This window comes from Saimiri boliviensis, chromosome 9 (genome assembly GCF_048565385.1).
Source record: "Saimiri boliviensis isolate mSaiBol1 chromosome 9, mSaiBol1.pri, whole genome shotgun sequence".
Lineage (NCBI taxonomy): Eukaryota > Metazoa > Chordata > Mammalia > Primates > Cebidae > Saimiri > Saimiri boliviensis.
The window spans coordinates 43,200,291-43,212,609 of NC_133457.1; the positions used below are offsets into that span (position 1 = coordinate 43,200,291).

The 12,319-nt window shown below is 35.5% G+C and overlaps 1 long non-coding RNA gene across 2 annotated transcripts in view; it reads right to left on the reverse strand.

The window, feature by feature from the left end:
• The window catches only part of LOC141585630 (uncharacterized), a 436,560-nt gene that overhangs the window by 284,677 nt on the left and 139,564 nt on the right, over positions 1–12,319 (reverse strand). For both annotated transcript variants that reach the window (XR_012519218.1, XR_012519217.1), the window contains one exon: positions 11,509–11,647. This is a non-coding gene — a long non-coding RNA (uncharacterized LOC141585630). The remainder of the gene's footprint in view (positions 1–11,508; positions 11,648–12,319) is intronic.

Here is a 12,319-nt window from a genome sequence, read left to right on the forward strand (position 1 = left end):
TCACTAGATGCTTAATAAATATTTTTTGAGTCAATGATTTAATTGTCAGCACAATTTGTTGAGCACCTCTTGCCTAGGAATCACCATGCAAGGAATCTGGAATACTCAAAGAGAGAAAATGGGTTCCTGCCTACAAGAGAGTTGTGAGAGGACTCACCGAAGAGTAAAAACTAGCCAAGGTGGCCGGGCGCGGTGGCTCAAGCCTGTAATCCCAGCACTTTGGGAGGCCGAGGCGGGCGGATCACGAGGTCAAGAGATCGAGACCATCCTGGTCAACACGGTGAAACCCCGTCTCTACTAAAAATACAAAAAATTAGCTGGGCATTGTGGCGTGTGCCTGTAATCCCAGTTACTCAGGAGGCTGAGGCAGGAGAATTGCCTGAACCCAGGAGGCGGAGGTTGCGGTGAGCTGAGATCGCGCCATTGCACTCCAGCCTGGGTAACAAGAGCGAAACTCCGTCTCAAAAAAAAAAAAAAAAAAAAAACAACTAGCCAAGGTGAAACAACTGAGCAAGACAGTCAAAGATGTAATGTGAAATGAGGGAGCAAGATGATCTTTGAGTTCTTACATAATAATGGGATGCCTACTGTGTATTGCATTCCATAGAGGTGCTTATCTCTTACTGAAGTACAGGGTATCGAACTATGTAAAGACAGAAGCTGGCTTGTTGCCACCACTGCTGTGATCACCTTAGGTTCAGTACATGCCAATCAAAGCAGAAAAGCTGTGTACCTGGTGAAGCCCCACTAGAACATGGTGAAAACCAGGGGACTCTGGAACCTGGCCTGGATTATGGTGGCCCAGAGGTAGAATGCTTGCTTTCATCACTTCTTTTGTCTCTCTAGATTACAGGGCATCAGGACCTCTCTTCCTGGTTCCATCTTCTTCCATTATTTTTCATGTGGACATGTGGGATACACACACACGCACGCACGCACACACACACTATACATATATATATATATATATATATATATATAAAATGCATAATATATGATATCTTATTATTGTTTTATTTCCGAGGATAATATTCAAAAGAAAGTATTCTGTTTATGTGTTATGTGGAAAACAGTTATGTGTGAAAACTGTTAGTTTGAAAACAGAAACAGAAGTATGGAACCTGTCAATTTGCTCACCATTCCATCCCTCAATAAAACATGTTTTTAAATCTTCAGCACGATTTTTCTTCTTCTTTCTTCCTTCCATTCTCTTTCTTCCTTTATTTTCTTTCGAGAAGCTAAAAGTGCTATTGTGATGGGCTTGACTGGACGTTACTGAAAAGTGACTCTATTAGTTGAACATAGATGTAACAGTGTTTAAAGATGTGTTATCAGTGGCTAAACACTCTGACCAATTTTAGAGGTCAGGGGGTTAAGAAAAATATTTTTTCACTTTTACAAACCTGTGAACTTCAGCTGTGTCCTGTTGATTTAGAAGCAGAAGAGAGATGAAAAAATTACCTTTACTAAGTGTTAACTAGATTCCAGGCTCATAAACCAAATTATCTCAGTTAACTCTCTCTGCCACCTTCAGGTAGATATTAATATTTACTTTATAGATGAGAGAGAATGTTGTTTGGAGAAGACTGGCAACTTGCATAGGGTCACCTAGGGAAGGAAAAGAATCAGAAGGCACGTTCTTTGATCTTAAACTACATCCAAAATATTGCTGTTTTTTCAAGCTGTGGGTCAGGAAGTCAATTTAATGTATCATGACTGAAGTTTTTTTTAAATTAAAAAAAGATTAAACTCGATCTGAAAATATCTAACTACCATTTCCTGAAGCTTTTGCTTTACTTGGTGTGCGTGTGTGTGTGTGTGTGTGTGTGTGTGTGTGTGTATGTGTGTGTGTACTATGTTATGATGAAAAATGTATTTCTCCCTGAGTCACAGTCAAAAGTTTGAAAGCCACTGCAATTGCCCATACTGGTGCTGTGCAGTAAGAAAAAAACTGTCTAGGTAATTGTCATTAGGATAACCATATAATTTATAATCCAAACAAGAACACTTTGGAAAATAAAGGAAATTCTATCACTGAATCGCTGACTGCTTTGACTAATGGATTATAACCGAAGTGTCACTATACCTAATTCAGACCTAGCCATTAAGAGGACTGGAATCTTCTGCTTTTGTCTATTGAAATACTCAGTTGCCACATGAAAAATCCAAAATCCAACTATGTTATATGGAGAAGCCACAAGTCTACAGTCTATAAGTATTGATAAGTTACAATTAATAAAATGTCATATTTTGCTCAGATTTTCTTAGTTTTTACCTAATGTCCTTGTTCTGTCCCAGCATCCTATCCAGGATACCAGATAACATTTAGTTGTCATACTCCTTAGGCTCTCTTAGCTATGACAGCTCCTCAAGCTTTTCTTGTTTTCAATGACCTGACAGTGTTAAAGAACACTGGTCAGGTATTTTCTCATGATTAGACTGGGATATAAATTAAGGGGAGAAAGATCACAGAGGTAAAGTCTTTGATCCACTTTGAGTTAACTTTTGTATGTGGTGTGAGGTAGGGATTCAACTTCATTCTTTTCCTATGGATATATAGTTGCCCTAGCACTATTTGTGACAAAAACTTTGTTTTACCTTTTTAAATATTTTTTTTTTAGAGGAGGAGGAATATCCTGGATGATTTACATTTTTATGTAAATTTGGTGTTGCCTTGTCAATTTTGGCAAAATTAGCTAGAATTTTCATAGAAATTGTGTTGACTCTGTAGGTCAATTTGGGGAGTATCAAAATAGTAATAATGTTAAATCTTTCAATCCTTGAACATAGGATGTCTTTCCATTTATTTAGGCCTTCTTGAGTTTCTTTCAGCAAATATTTTATAGTTTTCAGAATATAAATTTTACATTCCTTTTGTTAAATTTATTACTATGTTATCTTTTTTTTATGTCATTGTAAATAGAAATGTTTTCTTAATTTTATTTTCTGATTGTTCATGACAAGTATGTAGAAATATAATTGATTTTGTATGTTGATCTTGTGCGTTGATCTTGTGCCTTTCCATTTTGCTGGCAGTTAAGCATTCTATATCACAGGATAAGATAGGAGGTTGGCACAAGATACAGGTCATAAAGACCTTGCTGATAAAAACAGGTTGCAGTTAAGAAGCCGGCTAAGACCCATCAAAACCAAGATGGTGACAAGAGTGACCTCTGGTTGTCCTCACTACTACCCCCCCACCAGTGCCATGAAAGTTTACAAATGCCATGGCAATGTTAGGAAGTTGCCCTATATGGTCTAAAAAGGAAAGGCATGAATCAACTACCCCCTTTTAAGCACATAATCAGGAAATAACCATAAAAATGGGCAACCAGCAACCTTGGGGCTGCTCTGTCTTGGAGTAGCCATTCTTTTATTCCTTTCTGGCCAGCCAGCCTTCCTTCCTTCCTTCCTTCCCTCCTTCCTTCCTTCCTCCTTTCTTTCTTTCTATTTTTCTTTTTTTTTTTTTTTTTTGTGAGACAGAGCCTCTCTTTGTCACCCAGATTAGAGGGCAGTGGCATGACCTCAGCTCACTGAAACCTCCACCTGCCAGGTTCAAGTGATTCTCCTGCCTCAGCCTCCTGAGTAGCTGGGACTACAGGCGTGCACCACCATGCCTGGCTAATTTTTTATATTTGTAGTAAAGACAGGGTTTCACTATGCTAACCAGGCTGGTCTCTAACTCCTAACCTTGTGATCTACCCACCTTGGCCTCCCAAAATGCTGGGATTACAGGCATGAGCCACTGTGACTGGCCATTCCTTTATTTTCTTAATAAACTTGATTTCATTTACTCTAAAAACTCACGCTGAATTCTTTATTGTATGAGATCCAAGAACGCTCTGTTGGGGTCTGGATCTGGACCCCTTTCCAATAACACAATGGGTTTATTTTGCCCACTGCTCAGATGCAACCTACTTACCAAGACAGGGGATTGCATTAGAGAAAGAGTTTAATTCAAAAAGTGCTGGCAGAACAGGAGACTAGAATTTTATTATTACTCAGATCAACCTCTCTGAAAATTCAGAGGCTAGGGTTTTTCAAGGCTCGTTCTGTGGGCAAAGGAATAGGTGATGCTGATGGCTTGGGGGTGCAATCATAAGGATATGAAAAACAGTTCTCCTGTGCTGAGTCTGCTTCTGGGTGGGGCCACAGGGCTGGTAGGTAGGTCCAAGTAGAGCTACTCGTGGCCATAAATGCAGAAACTAGAAAAGACATCTCAAAGGGTTCTGCAATACTGATGCTGTCTGCAGGAATAACTGAGGAAGTTGCAAATCTTATGACCTCCAGAATCAACACTTTTAATTTTTTCTATCTCCATCTTAGCAGAATTCAGGCTCCTGTCATCCTCCTAACCTGATGGTCTTTTATTAGCTTTACAAAGATGGTTTAGTTTTGGGGAAAGGCTGTTATTATTTAAAATATAAACTAAGTTTCTCCCAAAGTTAGCTTGGCCTAAGCCCAGAAAAGACTGAGCACAGTGTGGAGGTTAAAAGCCAGGTGAGACTTGGTTAGATTAGACCTTTTTCATGTCACAATTTTCTCACTGTTACTATTTTTGCAAAGGTGGCTTCAGAAACTCCAGCAAATTTTAACAGAAAGGGGACAGCACATACTTTTGTCTTGCTTCTGATCTTTTTCAGAAAATCATTCAACTTCTTACCATAAGGTATGATATTAGCTGTGAGTTTTTGTAAATCTACATTATTTGATTCAGAAATTTTCTTTCTACTCTTAGTTTGTTGCATTTTTATCATGAAGTGGTATGAATTTTGTCAAATACTTTTGCTGTAATCTGATGATCATGTGGTTTTAGTACTTTATTGTATTAATATGTTTATTACATTATTGATTATCCCATGCCAAGCTAAACTAACGTTGTTGGGAAAAATCTCACTTAGTCATGGTGTATAATGTTTTTATATGTTGCAGGATTAGGTTTGCTAGTATCACTTTGAGGATTTTTGCCATGTATATTTATAAGAAAGGTTGATTTGTAATTTTCTTTTCTTATGATGTCTTAATCGTTTTTTTTTTCTTTCTAATCAGAGTACTATTAACCTAACAGAATGGATTGTGAGATACACTTCCTTTTCTTTTTCTTTATTATTATTATTTGAGACAGGGTCTCACTCTGTCACCCAGACTGGATTGCAGTGGCACCATTATGGCTCACTGCAGCTCAGGTGATTCTCCCACTTTGGCCCCCCAAGTAGCTGGAAATCAAGGCACATGCTACCATGCCCAGCTAATTTTTTGTAGAGATGGAGTTTCACTATGTAACCCAGGCTGGTCTTGAACTCCTAGGCTCAAGTGGTCGACCCACCTCAGCTTTGCAAAGTACTGGGATTATAGGCTTGAGCTACTATGCCAAGACTCTTCTCTATTTTTTCCTATTTTCTATTTTTTGAAATATTACTGTTAATTGTTTTGTAAACATTTGCTAGTAAAAAAACTAGTAGTGATCTGAGCCATGGCTTTTCTTTGCAGGAAGTTTTTTGATTACTAATCATATCTCCATTTTTTATAAATATACTCAGATATTCTGTTTATTCTTGAATGAGTTTATGTAGTTTATGTCTTTCTATGAATTTATTCATTTCATTTAGATTATCTAACTTGCTGGTATACATTTACTCAGAGTATTTTTTTTAATTCATTTTTTATTTCTGTAAAATTAATAGCAATATTCCCTTCTTTGTTCCCGATTTTAGCAATTTGAGCATTCTTTCTTATATTTTCCCTTTTTTTGTCAGTCTATCCAATAGTTTATCAATTTTCTTGATCTCTTCAAATAACCAAGTTTGGTTTTGTTTATTTTTATTTTTTAAAATTTCCGACTTCATTAATTTTATTCTAATCTTTATTATTGCTGATTTTTCTCTATTGCTTTTTGCTTTCCCATTTTATTATTTTCATTCTAATTTTTATTTTTGCTTTTCTTCTGCTAGATTTGGATTTAATTTGTTCTCATTTTTTCAGTTTTTGAGGCAGAATTTTGTTACCGATTTGAGACTTTTTTTCTTTCCTAAACATTTGGTGCTAAAAAATTCTTTCTCAGCATTGCTTTAGCTGCATCCCATAAGTTTGTGTGTTTTGTATTTATTTTTATTCACCTCAAAGAATTTTCTAATTTCTTAAGATTTCTTTTTAGACCTATTGATTATTTAGGAGTGTATTATTTAATTTTCACATATTTGTAATTTTCTCTACTGTCTTTCCATTATTAATATCTGCTTTCATGCCACTGTTATCAAAGAACATATTCTGTATGATTCCAATTACTTTAAAAGTACTGAGGTTTGAATTATGACCTAGCATAGAGTCTATCCTGGAGAATTTTCTGTGTGCACTTGAGAAGAATGTGTGTTCTACTCCTGTTGAGTACAGTGTTCTATAAACATAGATTGTAGTTTATTCATAGTGTTTTTCAGATATTCTGTTTTCTTACTGATCTTCTGCTTAGTTGTTTTGTCCATTATTGAAAGTGGAGCGTTCAAGTTTTCAACTATTATTGTTGAATTGTACATTTCTATTTTAAATTTCGTCAGAGATTGCTTTGTGTATTTTAAGGTTTTCTTGTTTATGACTCTGAGTTTTTATTATTACTATTATATCTTCTTGATGGATTACTTCATTAATTATTGTAAAAGGTTCTTCTTTGTCGTAGGATTTTAAGTCTTTTAAAAAAATTTTGTTATAACTGCACAAGCTTTCATGTGGTTGCTGTATGCATGATCAATCTTTTTCTACACCCTTTTAAACTATTTGTGACTTTGTATCTAAATTTCATCTCCTATTGAAGACATTATAATTGGATCATGTTTTTATATCAATTTTATTTCTGCCTTTTGATAGGGTTGTTCAATCTATTCACATTTAATGTTTTATTTTTTTTAATATAGTTGGATTTATACCAGCCATTTTGCTTTTTGGTTACTGTATGTCTTCTGGCTTTTTCCTCTGTTCCTCTTTTACTGTTGTGTTTTGCATTGAGTGAATATTTTCTATTGTAACATTTTAATTCCCATAATGATTTTTTAAACTTATTTTTATTTTTAACTTATTTTTACTTATTTTATTTTAACTTATTTTAACTTACTTTCTTAGGGGATGTTCTTGAGCTTAACATATACATCTTACAATCTGCTTCAGATATATATATTGTCTTGATTCCAGAGATATAGAAATGTTACTCCCATATAGTTCCATTCTCTTTCCCATTTTTTGCACTATTATTGTTATATATACATATTACATCCACATGTTACAAACCCAACAATACAATAATTATTACTTTATATAACTTTATGTCTAAGAAGCTGAGGAAAGAAAGAACAAATATATGTTCATAGATTGTTATACCAACCTTCTTTTGAAATGTTTCTTTTCTTTTAATTTGTTCCTGTGGATTCAAGTTACCATCTGGAGTCATTTTCTTACTCCAATACAGCTTTACTATCATTCACCTACTTTGTAATGTTAACTGTCAATTCTATTATATTTTTATGTTTAGGTCCAACAGTTTAATTCGTTTCATTAAATTGCTTTCTAAATCACTGAAGACATTGAAATAATAAAAATATACATTTATACTGTCTTCTAATAGTGCCCTATTGATGCTTTTCAACAATGGATTCAAATTTCTCTGGTATTACATGCTTTTGCCTGAAAACTTCTTACAGCATTTTTTCTAAAGTATGTCAGCTAGCAACAAATTCTATCAGTTTTTTGTCTATCTGGTAATGTTTTTATTTCACCTTTGTTTCTGAAAGATAGTTTCACTGACTATAAGTCTCTTCGCTGATATGCTGTTGGGATTTTTTTTTCCTTTCAGCCCTTTTGATACAATTGACCCCTGAACAACATGTGCTTGACTGCATTTTTATACTTACACGTGGATTTTATTCTGCCTCTGCCAACCCTGAGATACCAAGACCTCTTCCTACTCCTCCTCAGCCTATGCAATGTGAAGACAATGAGAATGAAGACCTTTATGATGACCTATTTCCACTTAAAAAATAGTAATGTATTTTCTTTTTCTTATGATTTTCTTTTCTTTTTGGTTTGTTTGTTTAAAACGGAGTCTCACTCTTACCCAGGCAGGAGTGCAGTGGCACAATCTTAGTTCACTGCAACCTCCACCTTCTGGGTTCAAGTGATTCTTCTGCCTCAGCCTCCTGGGTAGCTGGGGCCAAAGGCATGCACTACTACATGTGGCTAATTTTTGCATTTGTAGTAGAGACAGGGTTTCACCATGTTGGCCAGGCTGGTCTCAAATTCCTGATTTCAAGTGATCTGCCCACCTTGGTCTCCCAAAGTGCTAGAATTACAGGAAAGAGGCACCACACCTGGCTCTTTCTTATGATTTTTCTTATAACATGTTTTCTCTACCTTACGTTAATGTAGGAATAGAGTATATAATACATATACCATCCAAAATATTTGTTAACTGGCTGTTTATGTTATCAGTATGGCTTTTGGTCAACAGTAGGCTATTAGTAGTTAAGTTTTAGGAAAGTCAAAATTATATGAGGATTTTTGTCTAAACAGGGGATTGGTGCTCCCTAACTTGAGTGCTGTTCAAGGATCAACTGTTCCAAAAGAGAGTCCGCATAGCCAAGTCAATTCTAAGCAAAAAGAACAAGGTGAGAGGCATCACACTACCTGACTTCAAACTATACTACAAGGCTACAGTAATCAAAACAGCATGATACTGGTACCAAAACAGAGATATAGACCAATGGAACAGAACAGAGGCCTCAGAGGCAACACCATACATATACGACCATCAGATCTTTGACAAATCTGACAAAAGTAAGCAATGGGGAAAGGATTCCCTGTTTAATAAATGGTGTTGGGAAAACTGGCTAGCCATGTGCAGAAAGCAGAAACTGGACTCCTTCCTGACACTTTACAATAAAATTAACTCCAGATGGATTAAAGACATAAACATAAGACCTAACACCATAAAAACCCTAGAAGAAAATCTAGGCAAAACCATTGAGGACATAGGCATAGGCAAGGACTTCATGACTAAAACACCAAAAGCATTGGCAACAAAAGACAAAATAGACAAATGGGACCTAATCAAACTCCACAGCTTCTGCACTGCAAAAGAAACAGTCATTAGAGTGAAACAGCAACCAACAGAATGGGAAAAAAATTTTTGCAATCTACCCATCTGACAAAGGGCTAATATCCAGAATCTACAAAGAACTAAAACAGATTTACAAGAAAAAAACAAACAAGTCCATTCCAAAGTGGGCAAAGGATATGAACAGACATTTTACAAAAGAAGACATATATGAGGCCAACAGACACATGAAAAAATGCTCATCATCACTGGTCATTAGAGAAATGCAAATTAAAACCACATTTAGATACCATCTCATGCCAGTTAGAATGGCGATCATTAAAAAATCTGGAGACAACAGATGCAGGAGAGGATGTGGAGAAATAGGAACACTTTTACACTGTTGGTGGGAGTGTAAACTAGTTCAACCATTGTGGAAGACAGTGTGGCAATTCCTCAAGGACCTACAAATAGAAATTCCATTTGACCCAGCAATCCCATTACTGGGTATACAGCCAAAGGATTATAAATCATTCTGTTGTAAAGACACATGCACATGTATGTTCATTGCAGCACTGTTTACAATAGCAAAGACTTGGAACCAACCCAAAAGCCCATGGATGATAGACTGGACAGGGAAAATGTGGCACATATACACCATGGAATACTATGCAGCCATAAAAAATGATGAGTTTATGTCCTTTGTAGGGACATGGATGAACCAGGAAACCATCATTCTCAGCAAACACTCACAAGAACAGAAAATCAAACATTGCATTTTCTTACTCATAGGTGGGTGTTGAACAATGAGAACACATGGACACAGGGAGGGGAGCATCACACACTGGGGTCTGTGGGAAGGAGCTAGGGGAGGGAGAGCGGGGGGTGGGGAATTGGGGATGGATAACATGGGGAGAAATGCCAGTTATAGATGATGAAGAGGAAAGCAGCAAACCACACTGCCATTATGTACCTAAGCAACTATCTTGCATGTCCTTCACATGTACCCCAAAACCTAAAATGCAATAAAATATATACACTTTTAAAAAGGGTCAACTTTTTATTGTCCCATTGCCTTCTGATTCTCATCGTTTTTTATGAGAAGTCAGCTGTTTATATTATTGGAATTCTGTGGTATGTGTTAAGTTATTTTTCTCTTTGATACTTTCAGGATTTTCTCTGTCTTTGTCTTTCAGCATTTTTTTCTATGATGTATCTAAATGTAAATTTATTTGTGCTTGTCTTACTTCGAGTTCATGGAGCTTCTTGGATGTGTAGATTAATATTTTCAGCCAATTTGGAAGATTCCAGTCATTATTTCTTCAAATATTTTTTCTGTTTTTTAAAATTCTCTCTTCTCCTTCTGATACTCCTATTATCATATGTTAATGCTCTTGACAGTATTACACATTTCTCTGAGACTTTATTCATTTTTCTTCATTTTTTTCTTTCTGCTCTTCAGATTTTATAATCTCTATCAATGGATCTTCAAGTTCACAGATTCTTTTTGTCTTTCAGTTCAAAACTGTTGCTGAAACCCTTTAGTGAATTTTTTATTTTCGTTATTATGCTTTTCATCTCCAGAATTACCACTTGGTTCTTTTCTTAAATTGTTTATCTCTTTTTTGATGTTCTCTATTTGATGATATGTTGTCATCATATCTTCTTTCACTTCTTTAGATATATTTTCTTTTATTTCTTTGAATATATTTGAAACGGCTCTTTTAAAGTCTTTGTTAAATCTGACATTTGGGTTCTCTTACAGTCAGTTTTTGTTGCCCTCATTTTTCCCATGTGTGGGTCACAATTTCCTGTTTCTCTTCATGTCTTGTGATTTAGTTAATTATTGTTGAAAACTGGAAATCTTTTATAGCAACTCTGGATACTAATTCAGTTCTCTCCTCGCCAGAGCTTTTTTTGTTGTTGTTGGGTTGTTTTTGTTGTTTGTTTTTTATGACTTCACAAACCTATTTTAGTGAGTTTTTTTCCTCTGAAATGTAGCCTCTGTTGTAATTCTCAAGGGTGTAGTCTTGAGTATGTACACAGACAACCTGGGATGCCTGATTTTAGCAGGGCTCTCTTTGAGTGTTTCTTTCAATGATCTTTCTGTTAAGTTGTCTGCCTTTGGTATTACACCCAGCTGTTTTGTCAGTAAGGGTAAGCCAAGAAGATTCTATCATTTAGTGGATTGAACTTAGGCCAGTTAGTTGCCTCTCTAAGCCTTAGTTTTAGAGTAATATTAGTCAAATGACTAATAATACATGTGTTATGCCAACTAAATTAAATCATGGATATAAAATCATCTACCATAGGACTTTTGGCTCAATGCATGTACACAGAAAGTTGATGAGTACCTAATAACAAGACTTCAAAATTATAAACCAAAAATATTACAGAAATAATGATTTTCTTTCCAAGTCTGGTTTGCCTACCTGCTTTATTGGCTGATGGCAAATATCCAGTAGAATTAAGCTTCTCATTTCTACTTTCTAGATTCATTGAGCATCAGGGAAGTTCCAGGATGTATTTTGTTCAACATTTGCACATTATCAGGTTAACAGTCAGATTCATCTGAAAAAAAAAAAAAAGGTTTATTATTAGTACTTACTGATATGTTATTTCCCAAGTGTCAGCAAAACCAGATTTCTCCTTAAGAGGAAAAATAGTAGTCCTAGTTATTCACCTAACATATTAAGTACCTGGTATGTTCCAGGGAAAAAAAAGATGCTAGAGATAAGGGAATAGAAAAGGCAAATATTGCTCTATCCTCATGAAACTTACAATCTAGCAGAGTTTGATAGCCAAGATATTTCAGAAGCACAAAACTGAACTGCTTATAAAACTAAAATTTTTCACAAGAATTGTGATCAAATTAATGTTTGTGTGGTGACATCTTTATAGTCTTGAACAAAGTTTATAAGATATTTGGGAAATGGCCTATAGCATTTGGAATGTAGAGCATAACTTTTGCTTCAGCTGAAGTCTCAAATTGCATAAAATTAAAAGATGAATAGCATATACTATCATCTACTCCAGGAAATTTTACGTTCATGTGGTAGATAGGCAGATAATATGAAAACTACATAGCAGTGCCCCTGGCACAAAATGAGATGTTCAATAACGGAAACAAATATAATTACTACTTACTAAGTATAGAAAGGTGCTTAAGGAATAAAACGTAAGGTGCTTAATGCCATATGAAGTATGATCAAATATGACCTCTGGGCACAAAGGAAACAAGAG